The sequence below is a fragment of the Hippopotamus amphibius genome, chromosome 3, assembly GCF_030028045.1.
Source record: "Hippopotamus amphibius kiboko isolate mHipAmp2 chromosome 3, mHipAmp2.hap2, whole genome shotgun sequence".
Lineage (NCBI taxonomy): Eukaryota > Metazoa > Chordata > Mammalia > Artiodactyla > Hippopotamidae > Hippopotamus > Hippopotamus amphibius.
Window position 1 is genome coordinate 199,072,746 of NC_080188.1, and position 24,428 is coordinate 199,097,173.

General features: G+C 49.5%; 1 protein-coding gene across 14 annotated transcripts in view; it reads left to right on the forward strand.

Annotated features, from left to right (window-relative positions):
• Positions 1-24,428, forward strand: part of PPP1R12B (protein phosphatase 1 regulatory subunit 12B) — a 200,611-nt gene that overhangs the window by 89,043 nt on the left and 87,140 nt on the right. The window contains exons 14-16 of one of the 14 annotated variants that reach the window (XR_009052568.1): positions 12,977-13,325; positions 13,518-13,630; positions 14,032-14,083. The exons of 11 other annotated variants lie outside the window; for them this stretch is intronic. The gene's annotated coding sequence lies outside the window, so the exon portion shown is untranslated. Of the gene's footprint in view, positions 1-2,545; positions 2,682-12,976; positions 13,326-13,517; positions 13,631-14,031; positions 14,084-24,428 lie in introns of those variants that run through there. 2 more of the 14 variants (XR_009052571.1, XR_009052570.1) reach the window with 2 other exon arrangements.

The following is a 24,428-nucleotide window of genomic DNA, read 5'->3' on the forward strand; positions in this document are numbered from 1 at the left end:
GGTGGGAGCAGCTGTGAGCTGACCTCGGAGAGGTCTAAGGTGGAAGCTAAAAAAACCTTTTGAGCGTCCGGAGTAAGAGACCTTGGAAGGGCCTTTGCCACATGCATTGTTCTTGCCCCACTTCTGGCACCTTATCGTCTTGATAAGGACCTTGTGGTCTGTTTACCAGCTTGTTACTTGAAATGATAGTATAGCCTGTCTGCTGTTTCAAGACTGTGATATAGTTTCCTAGTGGTTTCGTTTAAAAATAAATAAGACTTAATCTTTCTTCCAAAAAAAAAAAGAGAGACCTTGGAAGATGTGACCGAGGAGAACAGGCCACTTTCTCCCACTTGGAGAAGTGGTAGAAATAGAATGCATTTCATTTGGGCGTTTCAGATCTTCTTAAAGACTGAAGCCGTAGTTACCTCTTTTTCAAGAATAGAAAAAGAGGTGAAATCTTACCAAAGTTCAGATTTCAGTTTGGCTTCATTTTATTTTGAATATCCAAAGGAAGGAGGTGTTATATTTGTGTGTGTCTATATGTGTAGCAAGTCATAGTGTCTTTTCATCTACAAGATACGAGTTAAACTTTTTAGATATTTGTTTTTTATAAAGACAGCTCTAAGATTCATTTTGAGAAGAAATGGAAGGAAGATCTTAAGTAAATTGAAAAACAGTGTTTTTCTTCTTCCTTTTTCTTCCTTTCCTTCCTTTGTTTTTTCATTCCTTTGCATAAAACTTGAAGAAATTCCATTTTCTGGGCTAACAGATTGCAGAGCCAACAGTTGTCATCTTTTAATAGGCTTCCAACCAGGAAAATTTTAATCAATCAATCTTCAGTGTTTAATGTTTATGTATTTTGTAGCTCAGTTACTTTCATCTAGAAACTAAATGTAAAAGTAATCTTTCATTAGCTGGAAAAAAACTCCCTTTAAAAACTCCTCGTGAGCTGAGACAAGTGAAATGAGTTAGATTCATCGTTGAGATCGTGGTGCCTGGAAGGGTGTGTGAACTCGGTTCTTTATCGTGCTGTATAATTAAATATTCAGTTGCGTGAACCATTATTTAGTGAAATCTAGAGAGACGGTTACTGTCTTCTGGGAGTTTTATATAACCTGCGATCAATAACCTGCTACAGATTGTGATTTTGTCTTAGTTTTATTCAGTCCGCAAATACTGAGTACCAGCCGTGCCCCACATGTTACATAGACGAGGGTGTATTTCCTCAAAGAGCAACAGATATAAAAGAATTAAGTCAAGATATTAATGAATTGTAATATGAATGTTGTATGTGACGATGAGTGCACTTTAGGGATGGCACAAGATAAATAGATATTAGGCGTTTGTTAGATAATAAACTGATTGTTGGATAGTAAAGTAGAGCGCTGGCACGAGGTGAACAGGAAGGGGTTAGGTGCAGAGCTGTCGGGCGCAGTCACTTGATACGTACCAGCATTTATTTTTTTCAAAATTTGCTGAGCACCTGCCGTTGCCAAGTGCTGTGATAAACCCGGACGACACAGCTGCGTGAGCTGACGGCGGTGGCCTCAGCCCCGGGCCGTGTGGGGAAGAGCAGCATCAGACCCACAGCCGCACTCGCGGAACATCCTGTGAGACGCAGGAGCGTGTTAGCGGAGGATCCGCCTGCTGACGGCTGGCCTTCTCCTGGGGGAGCAGAGGAAGCCACCGAAGGGGTGTGAGCCCAAGTGAAATGCACAGGGCAAGGAGCAGCCCGGTGCGGAGGAGGGGTGCGCCTTCCAGGCGTAGCGGACCGCCGCTGCAGAGACACCGGGGGCGGTGCTCGGTGCTCGGAGAAGCGGGAAGGATACGGGGTGGCTGGAGTGCAGAGGGTGAGGCCTGCGGTGCAGGCCAGGGCTCTGTGACGCAGCCTCACAGCCAGCGAGGAGGGTGGTGGGTTTCTGTGCGGGGAAACGTGACGAGCCACCGGGAGGGTTTTGGGACCCCTTTGCAGAGATGTGCTTCACAAGCACGTCACTCACCCATGCAGTGCAGCCCGCGAGTTGTGCCGTCCTCACCACAGTCAGCTGTAGAACGTGTTCATCCCCTCGAAGAGAGGTCCTGTGCCCTTTAGTGGGCACCGCCCTGTCTCCCCATCCCCCGAGGCCTGTGAACCGCTCGTGTACTTCGTGCTGCTGTCAGGTCGCCGGCTCCGGAGCGGTCGTACACGTGGAGCCGGTGCGTGGGCTTCTGTGACTGGCTGCTTTGTTGCAGCGGCACGTTCTCCAGATTCTCCCGCCTGCACGTGCATGACAGCTTATTCCTTTTGCGGCCGGGTGCCGTTGCGTTGCGTGGATACACTGCATTTTGTTTCCATTCATAGGTCGGTGGACATTTACATTGTTTCCACCTTTCGGCTCTTTGATGAATGTTATTATAAACATTCATGTACAAGTTTTTGTGTGAATATATGTTTTCATTTCTCCTGGGTGTGTACCTAGGAGTAGAATTTCTGGGTCGTCTGTCAGAAGAAGATTTTAGGCAAGAAAACAACTTGACGTAACTTCCATTTTTTAAAATTCTGCCTTTTAAACTCTGGTTGCAGTATTGCGTGTGACGTGGACAGGGGAAGAATGGACAGGAATGGATGTGCGATGACCAGTTAGGAGACCATTGCAGAAGCGTGCGTGAGGAGGAGCGGTGGCTGGCACCGAGGTAGTCGTTGGAAGAGACGAAGAAGAGTGAGTGGGCGCAGCGTTTATTTAGGGCGTGGTTCCAGCGCCATGGTGGACGGCCCTGCAAGGGCCCTGTTCCCATTATACACAGAGGAAGGGGTGGCTGAGTTCAGAAAAATGAAAGGGAACTCCCAGGTGATAAAACTGAAAAGACCCAAAAAGCCAGAGTGGTCTGAGTGGCCCAGGGTGGCGTGAGACCTGGAGGCCGGGGCTGAGTGCCGTGTGTGGATGTCGGATACGTGGCTGTGGGCCTGGCTAGGCTGCGGTCGGTCACCAGGAGCCTGTGTGGAGCTGGAGTTCACAGAGGCTGCCCAGCTCTCTGCCCATGGTCCAAAGAAGCGGCAGGGGTCTGGGCAGGGACGGAAACATCTTTAAAAACATTTTTTTCTCAAGAATATATATATGTATTTTAAAGATATGTGTGTATATATATATTCTTTTCAGATTCTTTTCCATTGTGGGTTATTACAAGATACTGAATATAGTTCCCTGTGCTATACAGTAATCTTTGCTGTCAGAAAAATCTTTCATAGGATATTTTTACTACCCATATAGATTGAAAATTGCAAGCCAAGAATTTAACAGAAACTAGGTCTGTACTTTTGAAATCTTGGGGCCATGATGGCACAGACAAATTCAAAACCACCTTGAAAGATAAACACATCTTCAGCCTGGGGTCTGAGGGATTTCTGTACAGCAGTCCCCACCAGAGACCAGCTCACTCAGGGAACGCTGGAGAGGATGGGGCACCGTGGGGGAGAGCTCCCAGTGCAGGTCCAGATGCTCAGGGCACAGACGGACCGCAGACTGGGACTTAGGTGGGTGATGTCGGCAAAAACTAGTCCATTGATCTAAGAAAGAAGTGGAAAATTTTATTCGCGCCAAATTTGAGGATAATAATCTGGAAGAACATCTCAGAAAGCTCTGAGAACTGTTCTGCCCGCGAGAGGTGACAGCACAGTAGTGTAAGTTTTTGAGCCACAAGGCTGCACACTAAATGACGCCTTAGTGCCGGTTCACACGACGTCTGGGCGTCATCGTGGCCCCGTCAAGAAGGAGGGGCTGTCTTGTTGGTGCTGGGAGGGAGCTGCTCTTCATGGTTGAGCGGGTGTTTCTGCCCATGGAGGTCTGGTCGATGTAAAATGCAGATACACACTGCCCAGTAAGGGGGAGAGAGGGGTGAGAGGGCAGAGGAACATTTTTTGTTTAAATTGTTCATCTTGCCATAAAATATGAAGTTTATTTCACAGTGACAGTGATTAGAAGTGACCAGTTGTACTAAAGGAGCAGTGAGTAAGTGCATCAGGAGTAGTTCTTGAGACAGAAGAAGTTGCAGATGCACTGTTGTGCATCTGATAGAGCCGCTTACGGGAACCCGGAGTGTAAGGCCTCGAACAGCCACTTGGTGAGTGGCTGAGCGTGCCAGGCGCCGGGGCCTCAGCTCACAAGGTGGAGGACGAGCTCCCCGCGCCTGTTGTGGGGAGGCCGCAGATGCTGCAGTACGGGGTCAGGTGTGGGAGAAGCGGGCAGGGAAGGAGCCCCAGAGGAGGCGCCTGGGCTTGCGTTTGGAAAGGTTGGTCGTAACAGGAAGGCCGTATTTTGGGGGAAACACGAGAGATTCGAGGAACAAGTTCACTGCCTGACACCGGGAGGTAAAGCCAGAGCAGTGTTTCCACACGTGTCCTGTGTGAAGTAGATGTAGGTGAAGAAAACAGAAGTGTCCTGCGGCCCAGTGAATTTGGAAAACAATGGGTTAAAGGTAAACAGGGTTCCTCCGAAACCTTGCGATCGCTCCTCTGCTGAGGGTGTGTAGAATTTGCAGCATTTCCCAAATTTCTGTATCCATTGAAGAGTTTTGTTTTTTCGCCAAAACCCAACTGGTACTCCACAGAGAATACTTTGGAAATCGTGGTGCTAGAGAGGTAGGCAGGAACCAAATCGTGCAGTTTCTGTCTGTGCTGTGCTGAGAAACTTGAACTTATGCTCTCAGAGCTGTGGACTGGGGTGCTTTCAGCTGGGGAATGACTTGATCAAATGAAACGTGTCATTTTAGCCTTTACAGAATTAAAGCCATTCAGCTTCTCCTTCAGACAAACACACACTGAAAGAAAAAAAGTGCATGTTTTGAAAACAACCAGATTCTCCTGAAGGAGCATGCTGGGTGCTGATTCCGCTCGCGCAGCTGCAGCTTCCTCCGTAAGCAGCGCCTTGTGGAAGCGTTTTGGCTCCTGCTGGGGAAGGCAGGCCTGGAGCCTGTGTTGACAGGTCCCGTTGGAAGCAGTTAGCATCGGGTAAATGCGTCTTCAAACTGGCATTGCAGGACCTGGCCCGTGGAACAGCCCTCTCAGAAAACGTCTCCACTCGCCGCGCAACCGCCGTGTGTGCGCTGGCGCGCGGGTCTTGCCTGCCATGGAGCCAGCACAGCTGGCTTCCCCTTTCGGAGCCGGTTTTGTTCTAGGCGGGGAGGTGGGCGCGTGCACAACACTGCCAGGGAGCCACGGGCACTCTCCCCTGGGGGCGGCCGTGCCCTCGGCCTGTGGACACAGGTACGTCTGTAGCCAGGGCTGGATACCAGTGTTCGTTACGATGCCAGATCGTAATGAACGTGGAAAGGCTAACACTAAATTTTTCTAAGAGATGATGGGTAATTTTTATTTTATTTTTATTTTTTCCTGTATTTTCCAAAGTTCTGGAGTGTTGAAGCATTACCGTTGTAATGGGGGTAAGGGGCAGGTGAGCTTGAAAAAAAAAATGAACTCTGTGGACGACAGTCTCTGTTATGATGTAAGTCTGTGAAGATGGCCGCAGTCACTGAAGAGTAGACACAGTAGTCAAGTGATTCAAAATAGTTCATGCAGGATTCTAGAGAATTTGCAATTTTGCTACATAAGCTCAGGGCAGGACCTCTGAATGTTTATTACTTTTGAGAAGGGCAGAATCTTGGATTTATGCAGTTCCTTTTCTTTTTTTCTTTTCTTTTTTTTTTTTTTTTATTTTTTAAAAATATTTATTTCTGGCTGTGTTGGTTCTTTGTTGCTGTGTGCGGACTTTCTCTAGTTGTGGTGAGCTTCTCGTGGCTACTCTTGGTTGCCGTGCACGGGCTTCTCAGTGTGCTGGCTTCTCTTGTTGCGGAGCACGGGTTCTAGGCACACAGGCTTCAGTAGCTGTGGCACACAGGCTCAGTAGTTGTGGCATGCAGGCTCAGTAGTTGTGGTGCACTGGCTTAGTTGCTCCGCAGCATGTGGGATCTTCCTGGACCAGGGATCGAACCCGAGTCCCCCGCACCCGCAGGCAGATTCTTTTTTTTTTTTTTTTTTCAACAGTGAGATTCTTTTTTATTATTTTAGAGAGAGAATGTAGGGGGAAAGTCACAAATGTTAATAATCCATGTTGCCAAGCTTCTGAGGAGTAAAAATTTCCCAGCTAGGAGGGATATCTCCCTCAGCCTATCAATATGAATACAAAGCATCGTCTCCTTCCCCAGCAAGTCCTGTACTCAGAAAGAACTGGCCCAAATCTTGGAGAACAACCAATTCACGTGGAGGGGCTGAAGCTTCCAAACACAGGCACTGTTTTCTGTCCTGCATCTTCTTCTCAGCGGTGACATGCCCACTGCCCAGGGAACCGGTGGCAGGAAGCCCAGGGTGAAGCAGCAGCAGATGTTCGTGTGGGGGCAGTGGCTCCCAGCCCCCAGACTCAGAGCTCTGCCTGATGGGCTTCTGCCTTCAGCAACTGCTATGTGAGACCAGCAGAGATGAATAACAGTCACAGTGATCGGCTATGTCGGGCTCCCCGCAGTCCCATCCGGTGTCCGAGGCCGTCTGCTGGTGTTCAGCGGGTTCTCTGTGAGAATGACTGCGTCCTTCCGTGCATTCCCAATGCATCTGTGGGGAGGGATGCACTCCACGGCTCTCTACGTCGCCGCCATCTTTTCCTCCCGCAGGCAGATTCTTAACCACTGAGCCACCAGGGAAGTCCCTCTTTTTCTTTTTTTTTTCTGAAAAGATCCCCTGTGCCTGGTGTGTTCCTTGTACCTGAAGGAAAGGAAGAGGAGTTACACCCCTGTCGTGCAGGGCCTGAGAGCAGGGAGTGATTGGCCTGAGATCACATCTCAAGTCAGGTGCAGTGGACACCGTAACCCAAGCCTCTTTTGCCTCCCCATTGAACTCACTAACCATTTCTTCTTTTGAATAAAAAAAGGTTTGGTCTAGGGGCCAGTGCATCTCCCTCTGCAGCCCAGAAGGCAGCAGTGTCCCCCTTCATGGCACTCTGATCACTGCATCCCACCTGAGGACGGCAGAAGCCACCAGGGCCTCTGACTGAAGGCATTGACGGGACCGGCAGACAGCAGGGTGGAGCGGGCACGTGGCACCAGCTGACAGAGGCGGCGGGGTGTCGGGGCAGGAGCAGCTGTCGCAAGGCGTGGTGGCAGCCCTGCTTCCCAGAGCCCCAGGGTTTCCTTAGCAACAGTGTCAACAGTCCTGGGCTCGTAAGAGAGTCTGAGAGCTCCCGCCTTTGATCTTCCTGCTCTGTTTCTCCTCTCGCTCTCCCCCTGAATGTTACATTCTCTTTTTTATTGGTGCCCTTTCTTTTCTTATAGAAATGTCCAAAATAGTTTCTCTCTACAGGAAGCTAAGATTGTCTTTCCCAAATAGCTCACCTGCGACTTGCTTTGCTTGGTCTGTTTACGGCTGGGTCATAGATACCACATGTCGACCTTCTTGAGTCCGTTGGGGTCTTTATAAGCTGGGTAGTTATTCCGCTAAGCGAGGCTGTCAGCAGATTAATTTGGCATCGTCTTTGGAATGTTAGAAATTCAAACCGAGTAATTAAACTGTGAGTCATGGTTTTCTAAAGTTGTTTGTGTCATCTCTGTCTCCAAGCAAAAGACAAGCTAGCTGTCGAGTCAAGGAGGTGCTCTAGAGAAGAGGTGCCCAGGCTCCTCCCGTCTCTCGCAGTTCTTGTTCTGAGACGCGTGTTCTCTTTCCCTGAGAGAGCGCAGCAGTCTGAACTTGGCGGCTTTTCTCTGCTGGTGTAAATGGTGCTCTCCCTTCCTCACCGGGAGCGCTGCGGGGGAGGGGGAGGGGGAGGCGTATGCAGCCGTCAGTGTGTCCCCCTCCGCGTTGCCCTGCTGGAGGGCTCTGGGTTGCTCGGATGATCGGCTACCGTGCTCGCTTATTAGCTGTTAAATATTATCTTCGCTTGACTCCCTTCTTGCCATAGTTAGGAAGTCCGTTCCTGCTGTTTTGTCACCAGGCACATGCCGTGTCGTGCAGTGTCGTGTGTTGTTGATTCGGGGCAGGGGTGGGGGGCGTTTTTCATGTCTCACGAGCTCCAGCATCCGGACGTTTCCTCGTGACTGGTTGTCATCTCCGCGCGTGTGTGCATTTGGTCACCAGTGCCCACATTACTTCCACTGGGTTATGTGCATTGCTGGTACTAAATACGCCTAAATAAGTCTGAAAGATCCCTTTCAATAACTATTAAATTCAGCAGTTTTAAGTGGTGATAAGAGAGCGCGTGTGACTGGTACTGCTCCCGTCCGCAGTGGGACGTGCTGGTGCTGTGACACGGCGCCGGGTAGCCACTGAGGGGGATGCTGTTGGTCTCTATTTAAAAACACCAAGTGGGAAGTAACTGCTAATGTCCGTGGGGTTTCTTTTGGGGGCTGATCAAAATGTTTTAAAATTGAGTGTGGTGATAATCACATAGCTGTGAGTATTCTGAAAGCCACTGGGTGGTACGCTTACATGGGGATGTGAATTATATCTCAGTAGAGCTCTTTAAAAATAACACTGGTACCTTTGAGCCCCACTCAGCAGTTCTGGGAAAGGAGACCTGGTTGGTGCCTGTTCAGAGTTACTGCAGTAAGATTGAGGGGCCTGGAACTTAAAGGTCTGTTTATCTTTCTTCTGTATTTCTCTTGTGAAACACGGCTGCTGAGGCGTGAACTCACTTCACTTCCAGAGACAGTGGCGTGTGTCACACAGCGCCTCAGCACACCACTCAGCTTAAAGTGTCCCCTCCCTGCAGGACACACACATTCCAAAGGAGGCCAGGACACTGCTGCCTGAAGCCACAGAGCTCTGCCCCAGCTCCCGGCCACTGCAGAGTAAAGCCAGCAGTCACCCAACACCTGCTGCACAAAGCCCTTATCAGCCACGTGTTTACAGTTAATCTCCTTCTGATAAAGTAGTTCTTTTTCCGGAGCTGTATTGGTGTTGTGTGGGAGGGGCCAAGATTTTGTGCCCTCATTCAAGCCACCCCCCATACCAGGTGATTTTCCCATGTTAGAAAAAGATGGTTGCATGTGACAGTCTCACACAACGAGCTCTGGTGTTTGCTGAGGAAGGACGGCCAGGGCAGTGGCCGCCTTGTCAACAAAGTGGGCTTTGGGAGAGCTGCGGCGCAGGTGTGTCTGAGGGCCGACCCCTCACCCGCGGTGGTTTGGTCTGGCCTGGGTCCTTGCCGCTCCTGGCTTTGTGGAAGGGGGAGGCGCTGGGCCTTGGTCTCCGTGTCCTGGGTCTGCGGGCCGACGGCCGGGCTGCGCGGGCCCCGTGAGCGCCGGGCCCGGAGGGGCGGGAGCCGCCGGTGAGTGTCTGCTCTCCGTCCTTGTCCCTGTCTCCTCCTGGTGGCTCTGTGGGAAGCTGGCTGGTGGCGCACACCGTTGGGGGGCTGTGGTTGGGGGTGGGCGGGTGGTCAGGATAAGGTGCAGTGTGTGGAGTAACCAGTTGGGGACTTTTTTTTTTCCCCTATTCCTAATGAATTTAAACATGAGCACTGACTTAAGGATTCCGTCCAAGAGGTTAGGGTGGCAGAGCGCAGTTAAGAATTTCTGGAAGTAGAAACATGCATCTCTTTTTAAGAGGAAACTGGTGTCAGCAGTGCTGTACTTCAGCTGCACAGCAGTACACAGTGGTGGTGCAGGTTACATCCTTTATATCTTACCTGTTACATAGTACATATTTTAAGTAAATAAAATAAAGAAAAAATGACAGATATTTAGGGCAGTTACAGAGAGAAGCTGGTTTGGGGATGTGAAGGCACACGTTGCTCCCTGAGTTGGCCTTTGAACAGGAAATTATGAAAAGAAGGGACTAATTTATTGAGGTCTGGTTAAAAGCACTCTGCTTACTACAAGCTGTACAGTCATATTGAATCTTAGTGGAAGTGAATGTTTTCCCATACGTGTAAGAGGTTTCCTCATTGATCGTGGATGCTCAGAGGACCAGATTGTAGACAGAGTTCAAGGTCGGGCTAAGTCAGGCAGTGTGGACTTTCCTGCTGCTGGGGCGTCATCTCAGCCGTGCAGAGATTGCTCGTTGGACCCTCTGCTCAGCCCCCCAGAGCTGGACTTTCTCTCCCTGCTCCTCCTCTTCCTGTATTGGGTGTCTTTGGTGATTGTGCCACTTTATGTTCCCAGGTGGCAAACTTAGACACTTCCTGAATGTGTTTGATGTCCACGCTGACCCTTCTTTCTGGGACAGCCTTCTGTCACCTTCTCTGCTGAAGAAAATTCTGTTCATGCTGTAAGAGCTGCTGAGAGTCACCCACGGCCGGCTCTCCTTTCCCCCAGCTCCAGGCTGAGCCAGGGTTCTCTCCCCGGTGTTCTTCTGTGGCCCAGTCCTTAGGGCTGGCCCACTGACACCGCTGCATCGGGAGCTCCTGGAGGTGCTTTTTCTGCTGGGTTTTCTTCTCACCGCAGAGCCCACGCCTCAGCAGGTGTGGTGTAAATGCATGGGAGTAAACAGGCTGCTGTGCAGGGATCCCCTTGTCCAGAGGGGGAAGCAGAGGCACACGTGCTGAGCCACTTCGCGGGGGGCTGGCTCCCCAAGACCCTGTTCTGTGCTTGGGTCCCTGTGCAGGTGAGCATACCAGCCCCATCCCACTTCAGGTGTTTTCATGTGGGCAGAGCAGGTGGGTTCTGGCAGATGGAGGACCTTCATGCAAGAGCAGCAGGCACAGGTGGAAGCCCCCTGGGCTGCAAGGCAGGAGTCCTGGTTTGCTCTTCCGCTGAACTATGCCTCGAGGTTGCCTTTTAACGTCTGAGTCGGTCCGTGTGGAGTTGGAAGGTGGCTGTCCTGCCGTTTGCGTGCTCCGCGCTGCGCCAAGCACTGCGGGCACAATACAAGAGAGGCCTGCCCACCGTGTGCCCCCAAGACCAAGGGCATCAAACACACCTTGGAGCCCAGGGGCCACGTGAGCACCCGTAAGCCCCGGAGCGCAGAGTGTCCAGGTGGGCGTGTCAGGTGCTCGGAGAAGAAGATGGAGTCATGTAGGATTGGGGAGGAGGTTTCCTCTTAAGTGGCTTCAGATGCATGAAAGGCTTAGACGGGGCTAGAGGATTAGTGGTTTTGAATGCGTATTGTATGCCGGTACCCCTAGACACGTTTAATCCTCGTGACTTTGCGAGATGAATAACACCGCCTTCTTAACACATGTAAGAAGATTAGGACCCAGATAGATCCTGGGCCCTGCCTGTAGTCACAGAGCCAGGAAGGGGCAAAGCCAGGGTTCAGACCAGGTCTCCGGGACGTCGCAGCCCTGTGCTCTGACCCCACTGGGCCGTGTCCCAGGGGCTGGTCTCCCCTGGGCCGTGCAGTACCGCCAGCTGGCAGCATGGGCACCGTGGTCAGGCTCTCTTGAGGTTTTGTTTTTTGAAGGAAATGAGTATCTGTCTTGGGAGAAGCCACTTCTGAAAACGGTAGACTGAAAGCCTGCTCTCCTCTCTGAAACGGGGAGCGAGGGCTTTGGGGAGCAGCCGAGGCATCTTGTTGGCCGTGGGGCTGGCCCAGCGCTCTGTGCTGTGTGGGGGGGTGTCCCCGGGGACGCGTCCAGAGCGGGCGCACGTGTTTCTCTTGTAACGAGGATTAGAACTGGGGTCGGCTGACAGCCGTTACCTGAACACTCAGTGTTCCTGGTTCCTCTTCAGTTTTTCCCTCTTCCTCAGACTCAGCTCACCCTGGGTGGTTTGTTTCCTCTGAAGAAACCCTAGTCTTCTAACCTTAAAAAAGGGAAATGGAGTGTGATTGGCAGCTCGTGGCACTCTTGCTGACCTGCGGTAAATGCAGTGACGGCCCGAGCACCCTTTAGGAGCTGGAGGCCTTCCTGATGCAGCACAGTGTTTCCCAGAGGGAGCACCCAGGACGCACTGGGGACAGGGACGGGCACACCTGCCCAGGTGCTTGTCCTTCCACCTTCTGGACTAGAGCCCCCCCATGCCCCCTCCGGGCTGCCGCTTCACCCCGCTTTTCCTGCTGCTCTCGAGGGAGGACTCTGATCCGACTCCGTCCCCGCCTCCTGTTCCCTCTCCAGGCTGCTGAATCAGAGCTGCACCGCGTCCCCATCCCTGACGGCCCGATGCCCCTACTGCGGGCTCTCCTACCCCGGAGGGCCCACGCCCTTGGCCGTGGGGCCGCTGCCTTCGGGAACCTGTGTCTTCCACGACCTCTGGTTCCAGTCTCCTCTGCCCCTCTGTCCTTTCCCACTGCCCCTCTCCGTGCTCTGCCAGCCCTTCCGCCTCTGCAGGCACCTGGAGCTTCCTGGGCTTCCTCCTCTTTCCCTCCCAGGGCCCTCCTGGGCGCTCTTGCTGCTGCGTTGCCTCTGCATCCCTTGGGTGTCTGTTTCTGGCCGGATCTCTCTGAGGAGCTTCCCGCCACCACGTGCAGAGCGGTGCCTGACTTCTGGCAGCCACCTAAATGTCTAGCCGTGTCTGGCCATTCTTTTCCTTCCCCTGTGTTTCTTCACCTGTTGAAAGTATTGCTGCTGGTATGCATTTCCTTGAGTTCTCAAGTAGTCTTTAGAACAAGGGTATGAACAAAGCAAACCATGCCCTTCCCTCTAACCCTAAAAGGCAAGAAAGAGCAGGAAAGGTCTGTTTGTTCTTATATTTTTTTTTGTCCTTGTCAGTGGTCCTGCGTAAGTGTCACCCAGCTGGGGAACTTGGAAATCAAACTAGACGACTACTTTTCTTCTCCCCAAGAAGTGACGCGTCCTCCACGAGTCCTGCCTGCCGTTCCCCTTGAGTCCGTCGGAACGTCCTCCCTCTCCACCTGCGCCGCTGGCCCCCCGTCCGCCCCATGCGGGGTCAGCTTAGGACCTTCCAGCCTGCACGGCTGATCAGCTCCCTCTCCTGCTTCACCCCCCAAGACAACATCCCCTGCAGTGTGGTCCCCCCTTGTTTGCTAGGAAGCCTCCTGAGATTCTGTGCGGATCACCTCCCCCGTGACCCCCTCGGGCAGGGTCCGGGTCCCTGTGCGGAGTGCTGTCTGTTCACGAGGCTTGTCCTCCCTTCCCCACAGGAGCCTGCAGGAGACCAGGCATTCGCGCGGACGTGCAGCCTCTGTGACAGGACTCGGGGTCGGCTGGGTGAGCCAGCGACTGGGGCTGGCGCTAAGAGAAACTGCCGTGACGGCGGTCCTGAATGTCACCACCTTCGTTCAGTCCAGGGGTCATCTCAGGGCCCCTGGTCCAGGCCGGGCGCAGAGCTGAGCGCTGCTGACATGAGGCGGCGGGGGCGGCAGGTGGCGCAGAGGCCTGGGGCCCCGCTGGAGCCTGGCTCCCTCTGTGTGGGCTGCAGGTGGTGTCCGGGGCGGCCGTTGGCTTACACGTCGCCTGTTCGTGTGAATGGAGGTCTGCATTCCTCCAGCAGTGAGTTTTAAAGCTTTTTCTGTTACCAAGAAGACCCCCCCTTAGGCGGGGGCTGTGGGGTCGACTGCGCGGGGCAGGGGAGGGTTTGGGCTGCGATGGGACCGCTCTGTCTCTTGATTGGGGCACGCTTGTCGAAACTCAGTCCTGTAAGCTTTCTAGGGCACATTTTACCCTATGTGAATTATACCTCAGAAAGCCTGACTTTTAAGAAGTGCCCGAGTCTTGAAAGAGCTGGAGTCGCCTGAGACGCAGGCTGATTATTCAGGGAGACGGTTGACCTGTTTTACGTTTATGTTTCTCTGAAGGTAAGTGATTTGGGTCCAACGAGTTCTTCCCTTCTTAACCTGAGCCTCAGGAATGTCCAGAAATTCCTGAAAGTGAGCGCAAGTAGTTTTTTTGTGGGAAGACATGACAGTTTTCCTCTGATTGTTAAAAGTAGGTTAGTGTTCAGTGGGGTTAAGAACCCCAGGTCAGGGAGCTCCCCCGACGTCCCAGCTGCCCCTTTTCCCTGAGGGAGCCCAGTTCCTGGCAGGGGTGGAGGGGGAGAGTCTGTGAGTCCACTTCCTCGTGGACTGAGAGTCCTGGTGGTGCCCGGTCTGCTCCGGATTCCTCTGCCTCCAAGCCTCAGTCCACGTGCTCACTTCCTCTCTGTCCTGAGGCCACCAGAAGGCATTGCCTTCATCTCAGCATACGTACCTTCCTTTAGTGTTGCGCGTGTCTAGAGAGCATGTCAGCGTGCTATATCACTACTAACTATGGTAATAAAGTGGTTTTTTAAACCTTTTTTTCTTTTTTTTTTAATTGAACTATAGTTGATTTACAGTGTTGTGATCATTTCAGGTGTACAGCAAAGTGATTCAGTTATACATATTTTTCATATTCTTTTCTGTTATAGATTATCTTACGATTGAGTAGAGCTCCCTGTGCTCTACAGTAGGTCCTTGTTGTTTGTCTGTTTTGTATACAGTACTGTGTATTTATTACTCCCAAACTCCTAATTTATCTCCTCCACCCCCACTGTCCCCTTTGGTAGCCATAAGTTTGTTTTCTATGTCTGTGAGTCTAATTGTTTTGTAAATAAGCTCACTTATATTATTTTTTAGATGCCACATATAAGTGATGTATAATATTTGTCTGACTTCACTTAATGTGATGATCCCTAGGTCCATCCATGTTGCTGCAAACAGCATTATTTCATTTTTTTTTATGACTGAGTAATATTCCATTGTGTATATATGCACCACATCTTTTTATCTGTTCATCTGTCAGTGGACGTTTATGTTGCTTCCATATCCTGGCTGTTGTGAATAGTGCTGCTGTGAACACTGGGGTGCATGTGTCTTTTTGAATTAGAGTTTTGTTCAGATATATGCCCAGGAGTGGAGTTGCAGGATTATATGGTAGCTCATATTTTAGTTTTTTAAGCACCCTCCATACTGTTTTCCGTAGTGGCTGCACCAGTTTACATTCTCAGTGCAGGAGGGCTCCCTTTTCTCCACACCCTCTCCAGCATGTATTATTTGTAGACTTTTTGACAGTGACCATTCTGACTGGTGTGAGGTGGTACCTCGTAGTTTTAATTTGCATTTATCTAATAATTAGCAATGTTGAGCATCTTTTCATGTGCCTGTTGGCCATCTGTATGTGTGCTCTGGAGAACTGTCTGTTTAGGTCTTCTGCCCATTTTTTGATTTTCTTTTTTTTTTTTTTTTTATATTAAGCAGTATGTGCAGTTTGTATATTTGAGAAATTAATCTTTTGGCAGTAGCATCATTTGCAAATATTTTCTTCCAGTCTGTAGATTGTCTTTTTGTTTTGTTTATGGTTTCCTTTGCTGTGCAAAAGCTTTTAAGTTTAGTTAGGTCCAATTTGTTTATTTTTGTTTTTATTTCCATTACTTTAGGAGATGGATTCAAAAAAAATATTGTTGCAATTTAAAGAGTGTTCTGCCTCTGTTTTTCTCTAGGAGTTTTATAGTATCTGGTCTTAACATTTAGGTCTTTAATCCATTTTGAGTTTATTTTTGTATAGGTGCTAGAGAAAGTTCTAATTTCATTCTTCTACATGTAGCTGCCCAGTTTTCCCAGTGCCACTTATTGAAGAGACTGTCATTTCTCAATTGTATATTCTTGCCTCCTTTATCATAAATTAATTGACCATAAGTTTGTGGGTTTATTTCTGGGCTTTCTATCCTGTTCCATTGATCTGTGTGTCTTTTTTTGTGCCAGTACTATACTGTTTTGATTACTGTAGCTTTGTAGTGTATTCTGAAGTCAGGGAGTGTGATCTCTCCAGCTCCATTCTTTTTTCTCGATTGTTTTGGCTATTTGTGGTCTTTTGTAGTTTCATACAAATTTAATAATTTTTTGTTCTAGTTCTGTGAAATATGCCATTGGTAATTTGATAGAGGTTGCATTGAATCTATAGATTGCCTTGGTTAGTATGGTCATTTTAACAATATTGATTCTTCCAAACCAAGAACACAGTATATCTTTCCACCTGTTTATGTCATCTTCAGTTTCTTTCATCAGCATTTTAGAGTTTTCCCAGTGCAGGTCTGTTGCCTCCTTAGGTAGCTTTATTGCTATGTATTTTATTCTTTTTGATGTGAGATAAATGGGATTGTTTCCTTAATTGCTGTTTCTGGTATTTTGTTGTCATTGTATAGGAATGCAACATTAATTTGTATCCAATAAAGCTTTTTTAAGTGTAGATACAAATACATCTCTTTCATGTGTATCTTACTGTTTGAAATAGTTCTTTGAATGTTAATGATCATTTTTTAAGTTAAATACTTTTATTATTTTTTATTTACTTATTTATTTGGTTGTGCTGGGTCTTCATTGAGGCAGGCAGGCTCCTTAGTTGCAGGTCGCTGGCTCCTTAGCTGCAGGTTGTCAGCTCCTTAGTTGTGGCATGCGAACTCTTAGTCACAGCAGGCATGTGGGATCTAGTTCCCTGACCAGGGATCTAACCTGGGCCCCCTGCATTGGGAGTGTGGAGTCTTACCCACTGCACCACCACAGAAGTCCCAAGTTAAATGTTTTTAAAGTTTTAAAGTTTTTAAAGTTTACAAAATTTTCTGCAATATGCATATTTTAAGTAGAAAATAAGTTATTCATAATCTCACCATTCAGCAATATCCCTGCTAGCATCTTTATGTTTTATTTACTTTAAGACCCTTTTAAGAATATTCTTATTAAACATTACAAACATACAATGTATCAATTTTTTGACTCTATCAAATCCTGGTGTTTTGCCATATTGGCTTTGATTTTTTTTTCATAAAATATTAAAAGTGTCATTTATATCCCAGTGTGTCCCCTCAGTCTCATCTCCTTGACCCCTCCTAGAGGTAAGTGCTGTTCCGAATTTGATATTTACCATTTTCAAATTTTGCCAGTTATTGTTACTTCATATATGTACCCATATATCATTCTTTTATGTGTCTTTATTATGTATATAAATTGTATCATTCTCTGTACAACATTCCAAAACCTGCTGTTTTCACTTAGCAAGTCCGTCTGTTTATTTTATTTTATTTTATTTATTTATTGGCTGCATTGGGTCTTTGTTGCTGTGCGCGGACTTTCTCTAATTGTGGAGATCAGGGGCTACTCTTCATTGCGGTGCGCTGGCTTCTCATTGCAGTGGCTTCTTTTGTTGCGGAGCACAGGCTCTAGGCACAGGGGCTTCAGTAGTTGTGGCGCACGGGCTTATTGGCTCTGTGGCATGTGGGATCTTCCCAGACCAGGGCTCGAACGCGTATCCCCTGCATTGGCAGGCGGATTCTTAACCACTGCGCCACCAGGGAAGTCCCTGTCTGTTCATTTCAAATGCTCATTTTAGGCCATTGTGTGAATATAGCACAGTTTGGTTTTGTTTTTCTGCTAATGGACATTTAGCTTATTTCCCACCCACCCTCACCCCCCAGTGCTGCTGCTGCTGCTGTGTGCATTCTCTGATTTCCTGTAGAGTGTGCCGTGTGCATTCTCTGATTTCCTGTACGGTGTGCCGTGTGCATTCTCTGATTTCCTGTACAGTGTGCAGAACTTCCTCAAGGGTGTTTACTTGCCACGGAAGTCCTGGCTGTCAGGTGTGAGGGTGCCTCTCCTGGAGGATGTCACCCTTCTCCCTCTTTGCTGTCACCAGCAGTGGACGTGTTTCTAGCTCTTCACAACCCTTGTTATACTTGGTAAAGTCAGTGGTTTTTGTTTTTACAGATCTAAGGAAGATAAAGTGGTTTCTCCTTGTCTTAATTTGTATTTCATGATTACTAGTGAAAATGAATGTTTTCTTTTATGCTTATAGGCTTTGGGGGTTTCCTTTTTTTGTAAGTTCACTTATTATATGCTTGGCTGATTTTTTCCTGTTGGATTTTGGCCGTTTTTAAAAAGAATTGGTATAAGGTCTTTACATAATCTAGATATTAATATCTTATGAGTTATGTATCTATAGTAGTTCTCAGTTTGTCTTATAGTGTATATGTAGGGTTCTCTTGTACAAATATTCTGTAATTTATTTAAGCATTCTCCCTGTTGTTGGATATCTGGATTATTTCCATGACTATTTTGTGTGTTGACGTTCTTGGATTTTCTTTCTTTCTGATTTAAAAAAAAATTAAATAAACAAAAAAAAATTAAAATCAGTGGTGATGCTGCGTTTGACCTGGTCTGTTTTGTAGTCAGTGGTAAATATTTGAGATAGTTGGCTGGGCCGGTTTGCACAGCCTGCGGGTACACGATAAAGCAGCACTCACAGCCCTTCTTGGTGCTTGAGTCTGCCCTTTGTGGCATCCGTAACCTCTGCTCTGACCATGAACTCACTGCAGAGGGACCTCTGTAAGTAAAACGTTGTCGTGTGTGGAAGTGGCTCTGGCATTCAGGGCTGGAGTGTTCTTAATGGAACAAGTGTTCGGAAGTGCACGAATTCAAGATGGTAGCGGACTTAGCGGAGGGAGGTCACGGAAACACCAGCCTCCCATTGTCTGTCCTCTGAGCTGCGGTCTGGAGCCGTATACCTTAGAGTCTGGAGAGGGGCAGCGGCCTTTTCAGGGAAGGGCCGGAGGGTCCGTCTCCAGGCGCTGTGGGCCAAGGGCTGCCCGGCCCGGCCTGCCCGCCCGCAGGCCGGCGGCAGCGCTGCCACAGCCGACTCCCTCTGCAAAGCCTGAGAGGCCCCCTGTCTGGCCCCTTTCCCAGCAGCGCCGGCTCGGCACTGCTGCCATCTCCGCCCGATGACTCTTTGTCCCCCGTTGAGAACGGCTGGTCTGGAGGATTCGGGGACTGCTTCGTGCAGCTGAGGGAAACCCGCACCCTCCCCCACCCCTGCCCTAGTGCTTTAAGCTCTGGAGAGTGGAGCTGTGGCTTTGGTCCCCCGCGTAAACTTCAGCCCCGAGCGCTGTGTGGAGCCAGAGACAACGGTGTGCCTGGGAGGCCTGGCTGCAGCTGTGCTGGGCTGAAATCGGACCGTGTGCTGGCGTGTGACCGCTGTAGATCGGAGGGCTGTCTGGCCTGAGGTTGCTTGTCAAACCCAGCAGTCCTTACCGTCTGCCTCTGTTGGGCGTCACCGTATCTGTGCTGGCACTGACATCTGTCCCTGAGGTTGTCTGTGATGTGTTTCTATATCTGTCTCTTCACAACTGACATTTGCCGGACAGCTGGGTCTGTCCTTTCTGGGAGGGAGGCAGCGGGGACAGCCCAAGGGCAGGGGAAGCAGTGTCCGCCGGGGAGGGCTGCGTCTCTCCTGCTCTGTCCTCTGTCGCAGGAGGGAGACCCCTCCCCTCTGTGAGGTGGGAAGGGGTATCGATCAGTCTGGCTCAGGGTGTGAAGCGTGCAGCGAGTGGGGTGGGGTTGGGGACTGCCGGCAGCACTGGCTCTGCCTTCCTCCTCTTCCTCCTCAGTAGCAGCTTCTTAGCAAATTACAAGCGATGCTCGCTGGGCAGTTTCCAGGAGACCGGGCGCTGAGCCTGCGGTCTCTCCCGTCACCGCTTCCCTGCCTGCCACGTGCCCACACGCCTGCCCTGCCTTCGGCCACGCAGACCTGCGCAGGAGGTACCCGCCTGTTTCCTGGAGCACTTCTGGCCATGGGCGGGCGGGCGGGGCAGGACAGGCGTGTGGGGACAGCTCTGAAGTGCGCGGTTCCTGTGGGCTGCATCTGGAGACATTGTGAAGGTGGGATCCCAGCCCTACTCCTGCAGCTCAGAAGTGTCGCATATAAAAATGCAGGATTACTGTAATGATGCCTGAGGATCATAGAAAGAAAATGAGAACTTCACCTTCGAGGAGGAAAAAAACCCTATTGCCTTTAAACTTAGCTGGCCGGCAGACTGCGAGCGGCGTTCCCATTATGTGCGCTGGGTGTGGCTCCCAGGTTGGCGTGTACCCGTGGCGGTGCCTCTTCCCTGGACTGCTGTGCTGGCCGGCGTGGTGGCCGCTGGCCACGTGTGGCTGCCAGGCTTGCGTTAGCTACAAGTTACACGCAGTTACAGGTTTGGTTCCCCCACCACTCTGGTCACATCCTGAGTGCTCGGGGGCCCTGTGGGGCCAGGTGCACAGCCTTCCCACTGTCGTCATGGCTCTGCTGCTCTGTGTTCAAGAACGTGACCTATGAGCACAGGAAATTGAGTATTTGACTAGAACTGGTGAATAGGCATCTTAATGAGAAGACTTGGAGGCCATTTATCCAGAATCTGCATGAATAAGGATTTACTGTCGTTTACAGTTATATGGGATCTTAAAAATTGTAGACTTACCCCTTTATTTTATAAGTGAAGAAACTAAGGTCTCAGGAGATTACATGATTGTCTTGTCAAAAGAGTAGTTAATGGCAAAGCTGACGCAAGAACCCAGGAGCACCCGTTCCTGTTTAGAAACAGTGAGGAAAACCTGCACTAACACCTGACTGCTGTGGGACTGCATCCTCTGTGGGAGAATGCGGTCCCTCTTGTCACGTGTCCCTTCCAGCTTGTCCACAGTGGCCGTACTGCCTGTGGATGGCAGCCTCTCGAGATGTGAAAGCATCCTTTCCCAAGATGGAATGTTGGCTGTGGCAGACTTCTGGAGAACACCAGGGGACTCTAAGAGAAGTTTAGCATAAGACGTCTTTACCCCCCTGTGCATCCTCATACCCGGGACGTAGCCTGAGGAATGACAGGCCCTCGTAGGGGACCCGTGGACGTTCTGTAGTTAATGACTGCAGCATCCCAAGTGCCATAAAGACAGATGCTCAGCTTAGCTCCTTCCCCATTTGAAGTTAGCCATTAAGTACCCTTCTCTCTTCAGCACAGATTTTAGATGTAGGACTCCGTAAAGCTATTCCGAACACCAGTTTCCTGTTGGTGAGTTCTAGATGAGAGATTATTCTCTCATCATTCTAGGGAAAACAGCTTTCTGCTCTCCTTGGAAATCCCCTTGGTTATTTCTCTTTCATTCTTCTACGTAAAGTGGCTTTATTTCACTTAGAGAGCCCTTTGAACCTGCATGGAGAATATTTTCAAGGGCATTAAGACTGCTTCCAAATGAATTAACCATTTCTGGGAAAACTAATAAGGGGAACTCTTTATTAGACTAGGTGGGATGGCTATCATAGCACCTTTCTTTTCCGAGTCACCACCGCTGAGCTGTTGACGTGGGGGTGACAGGGGAGCAGCCAGGCCGTCCCCATGGCAACCCCCCTGATTTCTGCTGATCTCTGTCGCGCTGTGAATACCTCCATTATGTAAGAGACTTGGGCTTAGAGTGCGGAAACATTTTATCCACGATCATCTGGCAAGAAAGTGGAGGAGCCAGGGTTCAAACCCAGGCAGTCTGACTCCATGTCAGGGTACTTTATCACTACACCATACTTGTGGGAAGATATTTTAGGCCTTTTATTGTTAGTAATTATGATTTTCTTGATGTTCATTGATGACTAGCTAAGCATTTTGCACAGCTTCTTAAGATAAAATTAGTCGATGTGTAGTATGTAAAGGGGCACTGTGAACTTTAGAGGCGGAGAACAGGTTATTTTTGTGTAGTCATGCTTCATTCTCTTCTAAGTATATGAATTCCACTGATCATGTAACCTCAGAATCATAGCAAATGCAAAGAAAAATGCTTCCTGCCCTCTAGGAAGCAGAGTAGACAGGTGTGGTAATTAGAAGCCTCGACGTGGGAACTCCTTCCTCTGTCACTGCATTGCAGTGTTAGCCTGGAGGCCAGAGCAGGGGTAGGTGTGAAGCCACGGCTGCCACTGCGCTTTCCACTGCAGTATTTTGTGGGCCGAGACCTGTCGTCTTCCAGGGCAGTGAAGAGGCGTGCGGCACACAGGTTCACCGGTGGCTCTGAGGGTGTGCTGGGGGCCGGGGTGTGGTCTGGCGTGGGCGCTGCCAAGCTTTCTCTGTAAAGGGCCAGATGATGGATAGTTTGGGCTCTGCAGGCCCTTTGTCTCCATCACGGATATTAAACCCTGCTGCTGTCGTTGGGGTAAAGCTTGATTGACAGAATGTGGCAGCCAGGTTTGGCTCTAGAACTGCAGTTTGCTCCCCATCTGGGTTTAGAAGGTACAAGGGCTCAGGCTCTGCTGAAGACGCAGTGTGACCCCCAGGAAACCGTACGTTAAGGTGCATCACTTCTGTGACTCTGGAATCCACGCCTGGGTAAATGAAAGTGAACGAAAATGTTCCTTCCCTCCTCAGTAACATTTAAAATTGAAGTACTGGGGTTTTCTCCGTTTTGTTTTTATAGACTTTTTTCCTTACAACTTAGTAAAAATCTCATATATTGACACAGGTTACAAAGTAATACGCATAATATTCATTAAAAATAAACTACAGTGTACTATAATATAGAATATACATACATAGATTAAAAACCTAGACTTATGTGTTGTAGAATAAACATGGGCTTATCGTCACGTGATGGAATTCAGTTTACTGTTGTTTTCACATGCTGATCTGTTTTCTAATTTTTTCCGTGAAAAGCATGTATGATTTCCAATATTTAAGACTCCAAGTGAGGTAAAAGGCCCTCAGTTTCACCCCAGCCCTGCTTCTACAGCTCCGTTTCTCTCACGTGGTAGAACTCACTGGAGCAGGCAGTGGGATGGGGCTGGGGTGGAGCTGCGTCTCCACTGAGCCTCTGTCTGGTGCAGAGGAGAGACGACGGTCAGGAAGCAGGTGTAACCGGGGTGCTCTGTGTGTTCACGGGTAGAGGTGATGGGTGAGGAGGAGGCTGCATTTCCTGGGGGTTTGTCCGGGTGAGGTCACCGCCTCCACGCCTGGTCCACAGCCTTGCGAGTTTGGGGACTTCGGTTGTCCCGGTTCACCCAGAGGAGAGGGATGTGCTAAGGAAGGAGGCACATATACCCAGCTCACAGTGGGCTGAGACGTGTGTGGCGATTCCAGTTTGCTGGTCCACGTGGAGGACAAACACCTCCTGACGTGCGGCCTGGTGAGGGACTTGTGTTCCGGGCTATGACAGGTCTTGTAATAGACAAACTCTCCCACGGAGAATAACCAGAAAAGCTGGATAAACATAAGAGAAAAAGTCTTTGAAGGTATTGGAGAGGTGGTGAGGAAGTGAGGACTTGAGGGACCCGGATTCCGGAGAGGAGGAAATCGTGAGGCGGTGAGCCCAGCACCCGGCTGTGCTCGTCCCCCAGGCGCTGGCCGATCAGTGAGGCAGGGGCCGCAAGGCTGAGACGCCGGGCGAGGTTTCCAGGCGTCTCTCAGCGCTGAGGGAACAGAAATTAGAGTTCAGAAACAGCGGGCACCCCAGACTTTCCCTGGGACCACCTAAGGGCTGCCTTCCAGCAGAAGTGGCTTACCACACAGCCAGCTCTGCAAAGACGGAAGCCCAGCTTTGTCTCAAAGTGGAGTAAGGGGGTCTGCCTTACCCTCTGGTTCTCACAGTGTGGTCCCCAGGGTAGCAGCACCACTGAGAACGAATCAGAAATGCACATGCGCAGACCCCTCCAGACCTGCTAAACCAGGACTGCTGAGGGGAGAGCCTCATGAGATTTCTGTTTCATAAGCTTTCCAAGTCGCTTGATGCAGTGGAAGCTTGGAAAACACTTCCTTAGCCTAACTAAGCCGGAGAAAAGAATATCCTCTCAGGAGGATGACAGCGTCTTCCAGAGCTGCAAGTTATCACTACATTTTTCATTAAAAATTCTGGCATTAACTCAGAAATTACCTGACATACTGAGTAATAAGACTGATTTACCAAAGACTAAGAGAAACTATAGACACTAGGAACAGACCCAGATATTGATGTTATCAGAAGTGAACTTTAAAATAATCATAGTAAATTATGGTTAACATGTTCAAGAGAATAGAAGACAAGATAAGAGAATTTCAATAGAGAACTGCTCTCTATTTAGAAAAAGGGAAATTCTAGAACTGAAAAATAAAATAACAGATGAAGAAATTCAGTTGCCGTAGAGCAGCTGAAGAGAGGATTTGTGAATGAAGAGAGAGAGGAGAATGGAAAACACAGGGCAAGCGTCGTTGGTAACTGGAGGGTGGCCAGCGGGTTCTAATAGAAGGGTCCCTGGAGTTTGAGGAGGAGGGCGGAGGGGCTGATTGCTTCTCCTGGGCACTGCTTCTTCCTGAGAAGTGGCTGCTCGGACTGGGTATTCAGATGTTGGCCTGTGGCTGACGTTTTCTTGAAATTGAGCAAAGGGAAGCTGTCAGTTTGAGTGTTGGTTGCGAGTTGTAACATTTAAAGCAGAAATTAGAACTTTGGGAACCTTGTCCTTGTAACTGTGGGTGATACTATTGACTGCTTCCCAATGTGGAAAGACTGTTCTGAGACCAGAGATGATGTTAGAGAATGTGGGTTTCTTAAACTTTTATTATTTTTTATTGACATAATTGAGATAAACATGATCTTTTTTGGTGTACCACCCACTGATCTGGTAAGCATATTGTAGCAGGATTACCGCAACACGTGTAGTTAACATGTCACTGCACGTAGCTGTGGTCGTTTTCCTCGTGAGGAGCACTGTTAGGATCTGCTCTCTGAGCTCAGATACACGTGGCAGTGGTGGGCCCATGGCCGCCTCATTGTGCCTGCGTCCCCAGGACTGACTGACCTCACAGCTGGACGCTTGTCCCTCTGACCA